The sequence below is a fragment of the Brassica napus genome, chromosome C4 (assembly GCF_020379485.1).
Source record: "Brassica napus cultivar Da-Ae chromosome C4, Da-Ae, whole genome shotgun sequence".
Lineage (NCBI taxonomy): Eukaryota > Viridiplantae > Streptophyta > Magnoliopsida > Brassicales > Brassicaceae > Brassica > Brassica napus.
In genome coordinates, this window is record NC_063447.1 from 12,385,727 (window position 1) to 12,402,671 (window position 16,945).

The window sequence follows — 16,945 nt, forward strand, 5'->3', positions numbered from 1 at the left end:
AAGACACAAATACAATTTTTTTTTTTCTGAAGACAAAAATACATAGAAAAAGTATATAGAGAACATCACCATGTCAGCTTTGTATTCATCGCACACTGCATAGTTTTTTCAATTTTTTTTTGTCAAATACATATTATTTATACTACATAAATATATGATTAGCTGAAGCTTGACGTTAACCGAAAAGATAGTAGATCGATGATCATATCATACTTTCACAATTTCTTCAGATATAACTTGCGTAGCTTAGACGCCAGTTATCAGGATCCAAATACTCAGTGTCGAACAGCTTGGGAGCATATCCTTTCTCACGATGGCCTTCGAAGTAGCATTTGTGGAGAGACTCTTTGGAATCAAGAAACTCGTTTAGCCATTTTTCAGATGAATGACCATATGTAGTAACCCTTTAACCTCACGAATCAAGAAACTCGTAATCTACATAATACAGTCCAAACCTCATTTTATACCCTTTCTCCCACTCGAAGTTGTCCATTACATGTGTGATATAAAAGTATTTTTCTATGCCTTTAGTTAATTATTATAAAAGTATTTTTAGTAAACATATTAGTTAGTGATATATTTGTATATACCTGATGGCTTTACCCATGATTAAGATGTGACTCTTAAGATCATCTCCAATGTATTTCTCTATTTTTTCATCTATAACAGAGGAACTCTATAATAGAGTTGAGTTCCTCTCCAATGTATTTTTCTATATTTTCCTCTAAAAAGGAACATTCATACAAAATTCTTTTTATGTTTTACAATTAACACATTTTACTTATAAATGTTAAAAATTGATCATTTTATTTTAATTTTTGATTTTTCATAAAATTGCAATATTATGTAAACTAAATATTTTACTCAAAAAGACATAATACAAAATATAATAGACATTATCTAACCATCAATATTACTATATTTTCTTATAAATGATTATTAATGCATTCCGAAATGAGAAATGAGTTTTTATCAAAGTTGTTGGAGTATGTTGTATTAATTAATATTTAGGTTGAACTTAAAAAATATGTTATCCATATGAAAAGTATACGTGAAACTTTTAATTTTAGTTTGAACTTTAATTACATATAAAACTTTAAATATCATTTGTTAAATAAAAATTTTCGTTTTACATAAAATAATAATAATTCTTTTATTTATGTTATTTATAATTGTGAAAACTTAAGAATTATTATGTAAACAAAAAACTGTGTTGTTATATGTAAAAGAAATTGTATTTCTCCATAAATAAATACTTTTATCATAATTACAAAAAGGTAAATGACTAATTTGTAAATAAAAAAGTTTGACTCTGTTATAGAGGAATGCTATTTTTACCTCCAAATATAGAGGAAAAAATAGCAATCTCTATTTTAGGGGAAGAAATAGAGATGGATTGGAGTAGATTTTACTCTATTATAGAGTATAGAGGCAAAAATAGCTCGAGGTTGGAGATGGTTTAATAAACTCTTTTCTCCCGTAGTCATTTGTGGCTTCGGCTACAGTCTTGGTTCCGTTGTCGATTTCGTCCATCCCTACCAATTTAATTTTAATCAGAATACTTTTTTTTTACAAAAAAAGAAACCAACACCATCGCAATGTTTAGTAATTACTCAGTCACATACATGTACACATGTGCATATGAGTATGTATTTATATATTGTTAGTTGGGTTACCATTCTCCATGATATAAATTTCTGGATTCTTGTATTCGTCTTGGATATGTCTCAAGAGATTCATCAAACCCGCTGGCGCTGGATATATCACTATCCCCATTGAAGTTGTCTGCAGATTAAACAAGACATATATAGTATATAGGTTGTTAACCGATCATTTTCATTTGTTTTTGTGAATTAAAAGCCATCCACTTTAGTAATTTTGTAAGTGAAATACTTTCGTAGAATTAAAAAAAGAAAGAAATACTTTCGAAAACCATAAAAAAAAAAATACTTGACAGATTTTTTCACAGTCAATTAAAATCCATAATCTACATATAATGTGCTCATGTGTAATGTGATACCTTGAGATGTGGTGAATGGTTTTGCTCAGCTGCAGGAACCAAAGAAACACACATTTTCACATATACATAGACAGCCGTGCGATTAAAGAATAAATCATAAAAATATAGTAGTAAACTAATAATACAAAATAATATAAAGCACTAATATATGAAAACTTAATTAACAAACAAAATAGTAATTATAAAACAATAATTATTTTTATTTTGTAAAAAGCACTCATTCACTCAATGTTTCTTATGCCATACTCAAACAAAAGTAAACTTTTATCAACTTTAATTTTAAAAGTATTTCAGAAGATGCATCAAAAACTATAATTTCTATCGTTCTAATTACTCTAATTCTTTAATAATTAATAATTAAAAAGTGCCAAAAAATATTGTCAAATAGTTTTAAATCACGTTTTATAGTAAAATTAGCATACATGGAAAAAATCCTAAAAGAGCATTTATTAAAATATAATGTAAATATATTTCATATTTGAGTTTAATATTTAGTTATTAAGGTTTGATTATGGTTTAGTATTCAGATAGTGGAGGTGGGATTGAGATTTAAGAGTTAGATATAATTAGTTTTCTCTATTTTGGAAATTTCTATCAGTAATATTAATTTGAAATAATTTTTTTAAAATGTTTCTTGAAAATTTGCCTACTAATCATCTACATATTTGTTACTTAAGAAAGCTATGTTTTCATTATAACTCAATGTTTTATTTATCCTAATTACCAAAGTGCTTTCATCAAATAAACTATGTTTTATAATTATATATTATACTACCATGAATCTTTATATAAGACTAGTAGTCTAGTACTAGCCGTTAATCTAGACGAGCTTTCAACATAAAACCAATTGGTGATAAGTGAGTTGGCTCATCTATATCTTTATATATTACTAATGATCTCTTCCAACTTTTGATGTGAGACCTTTGTTCCTAATACGCTCCCTCGAGATCGATGGCCTGACTTTGGGCTGGATCGATAATGGATTGGGTTGGATTGTTTGGATCAGACTCTGATACCTTGTTAAGCTAGATGAACTTCCAACTTAAAACCAATTAGTGATAAGTGGATTGACTCATCTATCTTATATATTACTAAAGATCTTTTCTAATTTCCGATGTGGGATCTTTGTCCTTAATACTAGCTTATGCCTTATTTTTTTTTTAAAATATTGCTATAATAGGCGAAAGTTTCTTTTCTTCACAAAGATGAAAATGGAAAAAAAGTACCTGATAATTTTGCGCCTACGTCGTTGGTATAACTAAGCTCCGATGCATTGATATTGGTGAGAGGGGTAGTGAAAAATGCACCATAGTAATTTAATCCGACAAAGTCCAAAGATTTTTTTAGTTTCTCAGATTCTTCTTCGGTAAATTCAGGCAATCGGACGTTTACATCTTTTTGCATTACCGTTGGATAATGTCCATATGTGAGAGGGCGAAGAAACCTGCACATTCGTACGTAGTTAAGAAAGCAATATGTATGTCCCATATCTTATACATAATCAAACATTATATTAATCAAATCATGAATACATATCAGGGTTGGCAAACAAAATAGAAACGCACCAGCCGAGTTGGTAATCGAGAGCTCGTCTTGCGTACTCGACATCTTTACTAGAATTTGGATCTTTAGGCTCGTACCAGTGAGATACCAACACTATTCCAATCTTCCCTCCGTTCTCTTGGCACTATATTTCCAAACATAGCAAAGAAATAATGGAACTATTATATATAGAGGGTTTAGGGGTTATATATAAGAAAATTTCTAGCACTAACCTTGACGCATTTTCGGAATTCTTCAAAGCAGCAAGATGAGAAAGGATCTGGTTATGAGTAACTTTGTAAGGCTCTTCGGATGAATCTCCTGAGCTAGGGACATTTGAGGACTTCAAATGGAGAGCACCGTCCTGGCGCTTTCTTGCCTTTTGAATAACCAGCAACACTATATACCGATGGCTCGTTAAATGTTCCCCAGTTCTTCACCCTATCTCCAAAATTCTCAAAGCAGAATGTAGCAAACTCCCGGAAATCCTCTCTACATTAAAATTAATTTGTTAGCATTGGTTATAAGAAATAATCAAATAGTTGGAAATTGTTTTTTTTTGTTTCTTTTTGGCATATAAAAATACATTTTGAAGTTTCTTTACATGCAAAATTACTTACACAATTCTTTCGTCTAAAAAACCACCATACTCCACTTCTAGAGCAAATGGGGATTCCCAGTGAAACAGAGTAATAGAAGGCTGAATCTCTGTTAATTATTATTACAAAATCTTTACTATAAGATAAAGTTGAAATAACTAGGTAAAACATTTAAGAGCATGACTTAATTAAGTTATATGGTTTTCAACCATTGGCTATAAGTTCATCTATAAGATCGTTGTAGAACTGCACCCCCTCCTTGTTTACACCTTTCCTTACACTTCCATCTGAGAATTGATATATGCATGAAGTTAGAAGCTAACATTACCTCTTTTCAAATTTACATTTAGATTCTAATTAATAGTATGTGGTTTGGTTAAATGATTACAAGGAAGAATGCGAAGGACTTACGAGGGAAGATTCTGGTCCATGAGATTGAAAATCTGAACCCATTCGTTTTCAATTCCTTCATTAATTTTATATCATCCTATATAATATCACATCCCACGCAATCCTTTCAATATAGACATGAAATAATATATACTACTATTTAATACACATTGGAATTTGTATTTTATAAAACCAGTAAACACATTGTAACAATGACGTACCTTGTAACGGGTATAAAAGTCGTCTCCCATATCTGCATCATCCCCATGTTCAACCTTGTCTGAAAGATATGACAATAGTGGTGATTCATTGTTTATAAAGGGTTTAGTTATATAATTTGGTGAATTAAAATTAACATAAAAACAAAATGTGTTAGACTAAGTTATCAAAATAAAAGAAACCATTTCAATGATTTCAACTCTAACCATTTCAGATACATATGAAATAGTACAATTAACTAAAGTTTTATATTATTAAAAATAAAATATAAAAGTTCTATGATATTTTATTTTTTACGATATAAAGTAAATGATAATAATAATTTAGTGATTACTTACTTGAAATAAAATTAAAAATATTTTAGTTATGTAGAAATAAATAAAAATACAATAATAAAAATTAGTTACAAATTTATAATAATTAATAATAATAATTGAAATATATTATTAAATGAAATATAATAAAATATGTATATTAGATATTTGGTATGGTGAATTGTAACACTATTCACTCTACACCAAATTTAGTGGGGGTGATGTCATTTTGGTGTCTTATCGAAGATGCAATTACACCATTTTGGTGTCCTATTAGAATTGGCCTAACTAATAGAAAACCGTAATTTATACCAGGAAACATGTGTTTCTTGAAAAAAAAAAAACCAGGAAACATGTGTGTAAATTCATCCCATCTTGTGAAGCCTCTCCCAGATCCTTTTTTAGCACCTTCAACCTATAACTCGGAACACATCAAAAATGATAAGATTAGTTTATCAATGTTGTAATTAATGGATGTCATTATATTATGTTTAAGATATCATCAAAGGTATACTGACTTGAAATGCAGAAACGGCTGTTCCAAAGATGAAATCTTTGGGGAAATCTTGCTTGTGGATCTCGAACTCGGGTCCAATGATGGTGCCCAGTTCTTCATCATCTAAGTTGGTGTGCGGTCCAATCATGCCCAAGTCTTCGCTTACATGCGGTCCAATAACGATGCCAAGATACCCAGTGTTAGGTCCAATATTGACGACACCGAGATCCTCATCGCTTGGTTGAGGCCTAGCTTCAGCGTTGAAGCTAAGGGTACTCTTTAGGGCTAAAACCCCTAGGAATAAAGTGAGAGTAGTGGTAGCCATTATATTATATGAGTGGGTTTCTTGTGAATGTTATGGTTCTTCTACTTCCCAAGCCGTCTTCTATTTATAGAAAAGAAGCCTCAAGTGTATTCTGATAAAAGGGCAGCTTCAAGTGTTGTATTGAGTTAAAAGGGAACACTTAATTAGTCAGTATCCGTAGTTTTATTTAGTTGTAAGTCACAGGATTAGTTATTATTCCTAATTATATTATCACTTTCGGTACTGGAAAATTACGATGTTGCAAGTCGCAAATCGTAGGTAGTCGCGCGACACGTAAACGAATATAATCTTAGATCGCTGGTCGCACGATACGTAAACAAACAGGACCAATATGCTTAGTAAACTAATTACAATTTAGCAGCCACAAATATTAGAAACTTGTTTGACTATTTTTCTCAATGAAATAAAAACTCACCAAATGAAATAATTTATAGTTTGCTGTGAATCAAATTTATGAAATTTTCAAGTTATGTCATTGTCCAATAAACAATACGAAATGCCTTTAATGACTTTTAAAAGATTATTATAATACTTTGCTTATTATTCCAATCGTAAAGTTTTTTTCCAAGATAGTGTTTCAAAAAATTTACATATGAAGAAATAAAAAGGTGAATTGGTGAGATAATCATCATAAGAAAAATATTTAATAAAATAACCATGTAAATATTTTCTAGAGAAATTTGATAGTTTTGCACATGTTTAGACCTTTCTTTCTTTCAACAAGCATGAGTGATTTTTGATCAAAACTAATGCAATGTATTATACTATACTAGGTGATTTTCCCGTGCTAATGTACGGGTATAAATATTTCTAAAGTAAATATATTATAATAATTGATTGCTATTTACTTTTAATTTTAAATTAATTTATAATTTATATGCATCATTTATATTAATAATATTATATTACTTGAATCATACATATGATTTTATATATGTTATATTTAATCGATTTTGTTGTTTTTCAATCGATTTAGTTATCATTTGGGTAAATTAGATTGCATATATGAATTCAACTGTAATATTTTTTATTCTATATATTAAACTTTTTATTAATTTCTTATTTGCATTCAGGTGGTTATTGCCTTAGATATGTAAATATATTTTATGAAGATTATGTATAACTTAAGATATATTGTGATTAGAATGAAAAAATAAATAAACTAAAGTGTCTGATTCCAAATTACATAAATTAATATAACGAAACGATAATATTCTGAAATTTCATGCATAGATAATTTTTTTACAAAAGAACTATATTGTAACAGTTAGTTAATATTTTATTTTCATTTTTGATATGTTTTGAGTTGTCCTATGATTTAGATTTATAAAATAAATTACTATTCTTATAAAATTATATAATCTTATAATTATTTTTTATTATAATTAAGTCAAATGTGCATGTATTTTCATAATATTTATCAAATTATATGTTGATGTTTTTTAAAAAAATATTAGAAAATAAAGCGATGATCAACAGAAAGTTACATGCGTAAGTAGCTGATACATTTTTGAAAGCTCATGTACACATATCAATATTTACAATAATTAAAATATTTTAAAAATTCTAAATAACTTTATGCATTTTATTTATTGAATGGAAACTAAAATTTATTTTAAATAATCTTAAAAATGAGAATTCAGATTTGCTTTGGTATTTTGATTATGGTTCTATTAAGTTCCACAAACATAAAAACATAAAATTTAAAAGAATATTTAATATTAAGAAAAAATAAATTAAATAATGATAAAATATAATATATCTACCTCATTAAACTATTTTGTAACTATTTGATCAAACAATGTTTATTTTAAGTAAAATTAAATTTATCGATATTTATTTTTCTGTAATTGAAAGATATTATAGTCAACTAAATTTATAAAAAAATAAATAAAACATTTCAATATTACTAATTATAAAATGTTTTTAGACAGTTAAACATATATTAGTTTATGTTGATTAATTATTTTATGTAATCATCTAAGAAAATATGTAGATATATAAAAATATTTTTACTGCTTTGAATTTTTTATTATTGTTTAAATTATGTTTTAAGAGAAATAATATTTTTGTTTCTAATATCAAGATTATTTGTGTAAATTGGTTTTAATGAAATCACATTATATTGAAATTTATAATTTTCATCTAAGAAAATATTGATATAAAGAAAGTATTTTATTAGTTCAAAATTATATTTTATGTTATTTAAAAATATTTTTAAATGTAATATTACTATTTTGTGAAGTTTCCTTTCTTATGAAATCATATTATATATACATATATTTTCGTTTTTCAATTCTTTTTTTTTAACTTTATAAACAATTTCCTTTTTATTATATGTGTATATTTTCGGAATTGTTTTTAAAAGGAAACTAAATAAAATAGTAAATAATAGTATTTTAAATGTAAGTTAATTCATTAAGGATATCAGTGTAATCAACCATCATGAGAGTTAACGTGAGAGCGACACATACTAAACTGACTTCTCAAATAATATTATAGAGATTTATTAACCCGATTCATATCAATAACATATCAGCACATTCAAAAATGAAACAGAAAAAAAAAATAGAATGAAAAAGGAAGAAAGAACCAAAATAAGAGAGAAGAAAAGGAAACCGATAAAGATAAAAGAGGAGAGGAGACATATGAAAAAGAACAAATGAAGAATGGGAGGAAAAGATGAGATAAATGAGAAAGAACTAAGGGTGTTTTTCAAAACCAACCCACAATTTCTAGTCAAACCCAAAACCAACCTCTTTTTTTTGTCATTACTATTCTTCAATAAAATTTTCATACTATCCCTATGTTTTTGAATTATTCACAAAATTGCCATTTTTATTTAATTTTTTATTAATTTCGAAATTAACAAAAAACCAAATATACCCTAACCATTTCTTCTTATTTACAAAAATGTCATCATCATCAATTTTTCCAACCACCATGAACCACCATTTTTGAGCTCTAAAGCTCAAGAATTCAATTTTCAACCACATTTTTTCTCATTCTAACCCAAAAAACTTCATTTCCTCTCATCTCCTCTACATTTCCATCTAAAAAACTCTCATAACTTTCATTTTCATAATCACAAACTTCATATTTTCGAGTTTCTTCATTAGTGAATAGTCAAAGATGTTTCTTTTTGCTCATATTTGGAGTTTGGACGGTTGAAAAGGTTGGAAACGAGCTTTACACCGGAAAAATGTAACTATTTACATGGTTTTCGTTCTTTTTCAGATCTGTGTCGCGACGGTAGACTGTTTTGTATGTCTACGCCTCCGTGGAGACTTACGATGCAGTCTTGATTTATAAATTTATTTGAATATAAACATATAAATACATATTTAAAATCTATTAATCTAAAACTTACATTTTTAGAGGAGAAATGAAATCCATGAGTGATAATACCTACAAAAAAAGATAATATTGTTAGAAATAAATAACATAAAAATACACATTTAAAATCTATAGATCTAAAACTTACATTTTTTAAAGGAGAAGATGAAAATCATGAATCATAATATCTAAAATGACAAGATAACATTGTGAGAAAGATTTGAGAAAATTTTAGAGAGAAAGAAGAGAAATGAGAAAGTTTTTGAAAGAATTGAGAGAATTTTAGGGAGAAGGAAGAAAGTTTTAGAGAGAAGGGAGAGATTTTTAAAAACTTGTGCAGCCACTTTAGAGAGAGACTGTATTAATTTTGTTTATATAGGGAGACAAAAATGTAACTATGTTAAAATTTACGATGATGTAGACTTCTTTTGAAGTCTAATAAAATTAAAAATTTGGAGTAGATTTTACTGTAACATAGTAGACCTTTTTAGAAGTCTACTATAATAATTTCATTATTGTTGCTTATTCTTTATTATTTTAATAATTTTAATATATGATTTAGTAAATTTATTTCTTTATTTTCTAATAGTTATAGTTTATGATTTCATTTTTTTTATTTTTAAGGAACTTAACTTAGTTTAAAAATAATGATTTTTTGTAAAAAAAAAATTGAAAAATATAGACTAAAAAAAGTCTTCAAATAAATAGACTTTATTGTAGGTCTACGATACCCTAAACCACAAATTTGAAACCCTAAATGTTTTGCCTGATAATCAAAAAGTCTCAATTATACAAAATATAAACTACTAAACATTAATATGCAGATTTAAATTAATAAAAAAAAAATCAAAACAAAATCTAAAATCTAACCCTATGAAATCAACTACTAAAAGACATATCATGCTAGAACCTTTTGTTTTTAAACTATGAACATTGTCTAACACATGATAACCAAATTAGTATATATTTTTCAAAATTGTTCAATTATATGAAATTTTAATTTATTTACTTCATATTATCCATTATATTGATGATTAGTTAAAATATCACAATAATTATTTTTATACATTTTCAAAATTAAATTATTAGATCAAATTAGAGTGTATACTCCAAAATAAGTCTATAAGGTAGACTTCGTAGGAAGCCTATATATATGTAGACTTCTTTTATTACGTGTAGACTTTCGAAGGATTAAAACGTAAAATATATTTCTGTTTTTTGTTTGGTCATAAGGGTTAAATAGTACTTTCACTATCCATTTAGGTTGACTTTGCATTTGACTGAAAATGGGGTACACTTTTAGGTTTGACTTGAATATTTAGGTTGTTTTTAGCAAATGTCCCAAGAATTATTTTGGATAGTGGGGAAGGTCATGTCCACGTTCCGGGTCACGTCTTTTTTTTTTTTTTTTTTGAAAAAATTGGAAAAATGAAACACTTTGAACTTTTAATTGTGACAATAGGATTTCTGATATTTTGGACAATTCAGGACAATTTTTACCCTTTTTTTAAGGGTAAAATAGTAAACTGAATTTTAAAAATGTTAAAAAATATGAAAACTATTGGAAACATAAGTATGACAATATATATGTTTAAAAGTTTTTTTTTTTTTAAATGAAATCATATTTTATTTTATCTTCTAGCTACAGTTAGAATACTTATTCTGGTCATCTACTTAGTCTATAAATCAAATATTAAGTTTTATACATAGATATATCTTGGATATACAACGTAAACTAACCTTTCTTATATATTCTAACCCAGCTATATTTCGAAACGTTATAATCAAGAAAGATGTCTTCAGTATACCTACAGCTTGGTAACGATATATAGCCACAACTCAATAATATACCTAATCTAGATTATGTGCTATAACATGTTCTTCCTTTTACCTTATGTGACGCCTAAAAGAATAATATGTTTCTCACCTACTCTACTGTATTCTGCGTAAGGTAATATACATATTCTAGGCAAATCCGAAAAATATGGAAATTTCCATATTCGGTTAAAGATGTACTTTCCTAATTCTACACGAAATCTAATCTAAATCTCGCAGAGTATATTCTTTCCTAAGTCAAAAAATCATCAAAATTGTTCTTTTTTCCACTCGAACCCGAGTTATTCAAGAGAAAATTATACACACAAACTACTATACCACATATGATTCATGCTACTTTGATACGTATACTAGCTTATATACTAGAAAGTATAATAAAAAATTTAAAACTAATACTGGATTGCTCCACGATTAATTTCTGAGTTTTGTATATATTGTATTTTCATATAATAGAGTCAAAAGTGAATGTTTAAAGTTTAAGGCGAAATCATAAAGTTATTTCCGTAAATTTAAAAGTACTGGGGCGAACATTAAAGATATTTCCCTGAACCAAGAGTTTTGGGGCGAAATCGAGGACTAACTTTCAAAAATAAAATTTCTGAGGAAAAAATAAGAAAGGAACTAATCTCAGGTGCCAAGTGTGCAATATATTAAAATTTAGCCATGTCTGTTTCATGGTTTGGAATGTTCGATGTGGAAGACAAATGCTCGATCAATCTGGCTCGGTCCAAACGACGAACTGAACATCCGAGAGAACCAATCGAGCGATGCGTGAAGGTGTGGCCTGCTCGATTCAATGCTCTCAGGCTGTGACTGCTTGAACGGAGAAGACGAGCCCGTGCAGCGGCGGAGATGACACGGTAGTGGTGATTCCGGTGAGAGAAGTTGATGGCGACCAAAAGCACGGTGAAGCGACGGTGGCTGCACCGACGGAGCTCGAGTCGATACACAGTTGGGACCTTGTAACCAGTGTAAATATTGGTAGCTCGAACCCAGAATTGAAAGGATCGTGGCCATGGACGAAAGCTGTTGGAGATCTTCTCCTGAATCTCTTTGAAATTGAATCCTTGCATTTTGTTTTAGCAAAGAGATGGATTGTGTTTATCTAAAATTTAGGAGTTTAGAATGAACCGATGGATTGTGTTTAGCGAACCGATAAATCTTTTTATTTTTTACTTTATAAATTGTATTAAGAAAATAAATTAGAATATTATATATTTTAGCATTTAATTTAAGGGTATAATTGTATTTACAGAAATTAAAGTTCTAAAGGGACAAAAAATTTAGAAAAAGTATTAGAGTGACAAACTCAAGTTGAAAATGTTTTTTTTTTCCAATTTTTCCTTTTTTTTGGATGTAGATTTTCTACACAAAACTAATAGTGTTATTTTGGATAGTGGGAAGATCACGTCCACGTCACGTCTTTTTCTGGGTTTAAGCATTTTCTTTAGGGGAATTGCACTGTATAATAATTAAACAAATTATATTTTATTATCTAAGTTAAAAAAATCTGACCACAATATTCAATATATATTTTATCATATATACCAAAATGCCATTAAAAAAAACCTGTTAACTGTTTTTTTTCTTTCAAATCTATATTTTTTTAATCACCACCATCTATACAATCGGCACTACTATCACGATCAATTGTTTCATCATCACCACCGTATTCTTTTTTGCTGCAGTCATTATATACACTTATCTTCGTTCTCTACTGCGGTTACATGTATCATTTCCACCGCTGTCATTATATACACTTATCTTCTACCGCGTGAGTGACTCAAAACTGATCGAAAAAGATGAGTAGGTTTTATTTACTATGTTATATTCTATAATATGCATATATAATAGATATATGTATTATGTTTGTTCTATTTATATTATGTAACACAATATATTTTGTTACTATAATATTTTATCGTGTTTTATTTCATTTGATGATTACTAAAAAATATATATATATATTTTTTGAAATATAAATTGTAATTTTCTTAAGTTCTAACCATCTTTACATATTCGGGTTCGGATATGTTTTATTAACGTTTTTATACCAACAAATTTAAATTTTGAATCTCGGAAACTGCGACTTGTTATTACATATGCAGATTAGTAATGAGAAACTTACAAAAGAATTAATATGTGCAAAATAGAACTATTTGGTATGAATTTTTATATAGTGGTTGGTAGAATTATTGTTGTAATAATTTTTAATCGAATAGTGATAGATCAAGGGCATCTCCAACCACAACACCAAATTTGGTGTTGAAATTACACCAAATTTGGTGTTTTGGTGTCAAAGTTTATATTCCATCTCCAGCCAATACACCAAATTCTACACCAAAACAATATTTTTATTATTTAATATTACAAACTTTTTAATTTTGATAATTTAGTTCATTAAGTATTGGGAGAATTTTATGTTTACCACTTTCAAGGTACCACTTTTCATCTTTACCACCACTTAAAGGACATTTTCAAAAATATTTTGTTCATTAAGTGGCAAAAGACTCTTATGCCCTTGTTATCTATATATATATAATAAATCATTATTTAAATAAATAAATAAATAAAATAAAATACTTTTTCAAATTCAAACTTTTTTTATAAATTTTTTTTTTTGAAATTTTTTTTTATTTTTTTTCAAAATTTCTTTTTGAAAATTGAAAATTATGTTTGAAACTATTTTTCATTTTTTTTTTATATTTTTAAGTATTTATTTATATATTTATTAGAATATTAAATTTCACATTCCAAAAACCCTACCACACCCCTCAACTCTAAACTCTAAGTCTAGATTAGTTAACCCTAGGGGTATAAGTGTCTGTTACCATTCATTAAAAGTGATGGTAAAAGTGATTAGTGTAAACATAAAAAGTGATACTATGAATGTGGTATTTTTAACAATTTTTCTTAAGTATTTATGATTAATTAAATTGATCACATATAAGTTTATATTTATTTATTAAAATTCAGTAATTTTATCCTTTTGTTTATTTATATATGTTATTTTTATTTTAATTAATTTGTATACTTTATTTATTTTATTTAAAATTAGTCAAAATTAAATTTTTATACATTTAAAATGAAAAGCATTTTTATTTTGTTACAATTTAATGTAACTGATAACTCATTTAATTATATTATTAATTAAAAATATAAATACAATATTATTTTAATTTTTTAGCCGTATGAAAATAAAATAAAAATGCAATATATATGATATATTCATTTTAACTATAAGTTAAAACTAATTAATAAAACTAATCGATCTATAACTAAATATAAAGTAATAAAATATATTATTTAAATATTTGGTGTGATGAAGGTGTAACACTATTCACTCTAGACCAAATTTGGTGGCATAAGGTAATTTTTAGTGTCCCATTAGAGATGAAATTACACCAAATTTGGTGTTTTAGTGTCCTATTGGAGTTGGTCTAACAAAAACAACATTTAACACTTAACTGTACATTAAATAATTTCTTTGAATAGTCACATCCAAATATTCTAAATATGTGATTACAGTAGAACCTCTACAAATTAATAGTGTTGGGACTTTGAAATTTTATTAATTTATAGAGATATTAATTTACAAAAGTTTTCTTATTTAGATTTTTTTTATTTTAAAATATATTTATTTTAAGATAAGAAAAATATTTGATTTTAGTGTATAGACATTAATTGCTATTTTTTGAAATTTGACGTTTATATTAATTTATTATATTATTTGGTGTATATAATATATATTGCATAGAACTTAAATGTGGTTTTAGATATAATATTACTAAATCTCATCAAAAATATATTAAGTATTAAAAATATATAAAGATAACTCCATTGTGAATATAAAATAAACAATATAATAATAGGTTCTTACTTATATAAAAAAAAATATATATAAATTATTAATTTATAATTTTAATGGGACCATATATTTACATAGAATTTTCTAAAAAAATATTATCTTATTATTTTATCGATTTGTGTCAAATTTTGAACCGGTCCAAGTTGGGACCGGTGAAATTTATTAGGGGGGCCTATTGGAAATAGAATTTGTGTGGATTTTGAAAATTTTAAGAGTTAATAGATTTTTAAAAGTTAAGTAGATTTGATGAATTCTTACCCAATGTATTGTATAAATTGTCATTGATTATTATAGATTTTCATATATATTTTTCTTTCCAAACTTATTTTTCTATTATTTGAAAAAATTCTTTCATAAAATAGAACTATTTGACAATTAAATAAAAATTTTGGTTTTTTAATATTTTGACATTTTGATTTGTCTTGTTTGATTTTTCTTTTAAAGTTTTTAAGATCAACCTATGAATTTTCTCATGATTTTATTTTAATATCAAATAGTTATATTTAATGAAAGATTTTTTTTTTTAAATTGTTATTTTTAATAATTTATTTTATCTTTAGTTTTATTTTTATAATTATCTTTGACTTGACAATAAAAATGTAAAAAAATATTGTTGTGTTTGTGTATTTGGGTTTTTGTGTTTTTTGTACATAGATTTTGAGAATCCTATGACTATATGTGATATTTGTAAAGTTGAGTGTTATAAGTAAAACTAGAGAGATATGTCCCAATAAAAAAAGAGAGTTTAATAGAATTACAAAGTCAATAAAACTAAACTTTTTGAATAACATAGGATTTCCATAGAATTTAAAAGTCCACAAACCAATAACAAAGGATTCTAATAAGATTTTAAGAATTCATTAACCAATAACAATGAAATATATAAATTTTAAAATTCCTTCAAAATTTAACTCCCAATAACCCCTCTTAATTTATAGAGATTATTAGTTTATCGAGTATTAATTTATAGAGGTTCTACTATACTTGGAAGTGAAAATAAGTTCAAAATACTGCAACAGCTAGTTAGCCTTAAACCAGCGCAAATGACTCTAAATACCATTAATATCAAATTCCATTTCTTATAATAAGCATAAATGTAAAAGAAATACGTAACCAACGAATACAATAAAGAAATAACCAAAACCTTTTTAAAAGCAGTTCGACTAATCTATTGTAATTTGTGTTAGAGAAGAGAGTGACAAAGTGTCTGATCCATGGCTTCATCTAGAGAATTTATCATATGTTGCCTCTTAACACTTCTTTTGTGCACTTCTTTCATGAGAGTCTAGAACTGCGGATGTCAGCAGAGGAAGATGTGGCGGCGGAGATGGCAGTCTCCGGGACGATAATGAGCGGTGTGTTGAGCAGGTCAAAGATGACGTGGATGATGTTTGCAAAGTGATTAACAAGATGAGTATATATGCTTGATCATGCTTCATCATCTATACTATTAAAAGCAAAATACTTGATAGGTTTTTTCCCTGTAACACGATAATTACAATTCTATGCCATTAAAAAAAACATTCTTATACTATGATAGGACCCGTTAAAATCGTTAAAACAAAAGAAAACAAGAAATGAAAAATACATGGAACCCACCTAAAAAATTTAAAGCTAGAGAAAAAAAAACAAATGGATCAATAAATCTATCACTAATGTTGGCTGGAAAAAGGAAAATTAACCTACTATATTCATGACCTCTACTAATTAGATCAGTAAGTATAAACAATACAAAAACTATAAAATTCACTCTGTCTAATTTTTAAACTCGTAAAACAATTTCTATGAGTAAATACATTTTTTATATCATGTCCAACATAGAAGTATATTTTAAATACATAAAAAAATCAACAAAATTGTAAATAGATTAGACTATCTTATATAAATATACATAATCTTATAATTAACAAAATTTAGGGAGAATTGCCAAGTGTGACTCAAAACTTGGAGTCAAACCCAAAACAATACCCCAACTTGGGTCAAAGGCAAAAGTAACCTAA

General features: G+C 26.8%; 2 pseudogenes; one reads left to right on the forward strand and one right to left on the reverse strand.

Annotated features, from left to right (window-relative positions):
- Window positions 1–5: 5 nt before the first annotated feature.
- Window positions 6–7,518, reverse strand: LOC106396624 (annotated as a pseudogene).
- A 7,493-nt stretch (window positions 7,519–15,011) lies between these two features.
- LOC125586256 lies at window positions 15,012–16,821 on the forward strand (annotated as a pseudogene).
- The last annotated feature ends 124 nt before the right edge of the window (window positions 16,822–16,945 follow it).